The 968-nt window shown below is 37.4% G+C and overlaps 1 non-coding gene across 1 annotated transcript; it reads left to right on the top strand.

Annotated features, from left to right (window-relative positions):
* Positions 1–223: 223 nt before the first annotated feature.
* LOC125584881 lies at positions 224–341 on the top strand. Its single transcript, XR_007321788.1, has one exon. It is a non-coding gene; the product is annotated as a U5 spliceosomal RNA (small nuclear RNA).
* The last annotated feature ends 627 nt before the right edge of the window (positions 342–968 follow it).

Below are 968 nucleotides of genomic sequence, written 5' to 3'. Positions count from 1 at the left end.
ACTTATGGTTTTAACTTTTAACTCGCCTTAAAGGAAAGGAAGATGACAGTTTATATTTAAAGCCCAAGCTTGTTTCAGAGCCCATGAAGAGTATTATTATTAAGTCAGCGACGCCTTTGTAATGGTCCTTTCGTTTTAGAGTCCCACATCGGGTAACAGAGAGAAATAAGTAGCGGAAGTTGCACTATTAATAAAGATCTCCTTCTCAGTTCACAGATCACGCAGCCATGTGGTGAGCACAAAGCGAACTATTCTTTCGCCTTTTACTAAAGAATACCGTGTGTTCTCTACGCTAAGTGGCATACGCCTATTTTTGGAGGGTCCCGCTTTCGAGTGGGCCCAACAACATATAGTTGAATATTTGGTTTGATCGTGTCCTTGATTCCAAACCGACTCTGGTTTGATGATTGGGTTAAGGTAACCATCAATTTCAATTTATTTCACTCCATCTACTAGTGATTATTTTAGCACTAAAGTCAAATGAATAGATTGATGATGTACTAAAGTCAATTTATTTCTCTTATTCAAATTTACAGGACACAAAACCAAACCATTCCAATCAGATGTCGATAATCCATTAGTAGAGCACAAACACAAGGCATTATATTTTCTTCTCATGATGAAAATCACGTGTACCTGGATGGCATAACATATCGAACTATCCTTTCAACTTGATTTTTTTTTCTTTGATAGGGTAAACAGCATACTAAGCCATCACTTCTAAAAGCAAAATATGTACACTATGAGATGTATTTCACCTGAGATAGGTTAGCCAATAGGGACCCCTACCGGGGCAAGTTAAATCATCTCGAGGATATCTGAATATCTGATCATCAGCACTCAAATCGATCACTCAGCTAAGACATAAGAGTAAACATCACTGTTTCATCTAAACAGTGCAAAATTCTGCTAAAGAAACTCTCTCTCACAATCTACTCTAATCACGAGCTAACAAGTTTTGTTTCAAC

The sequence above is a fragment of the Brassica napus genome, chromosome C3 (assembly GCF_020379485.1).
Source record: "Brassica napus cultivar Da-Ae chromosome C3, Da-Ae, whole genome shotgun sequence".
NCBI lineage: Eukaryota > Viridiplantae > Streptophyta > Magnoliopsida > Brassicales > Brassicaceae > Brassica > Brassica napus.
This window is presented reverse-complemented; position numbering and strand designations above follow the sequence as displayed.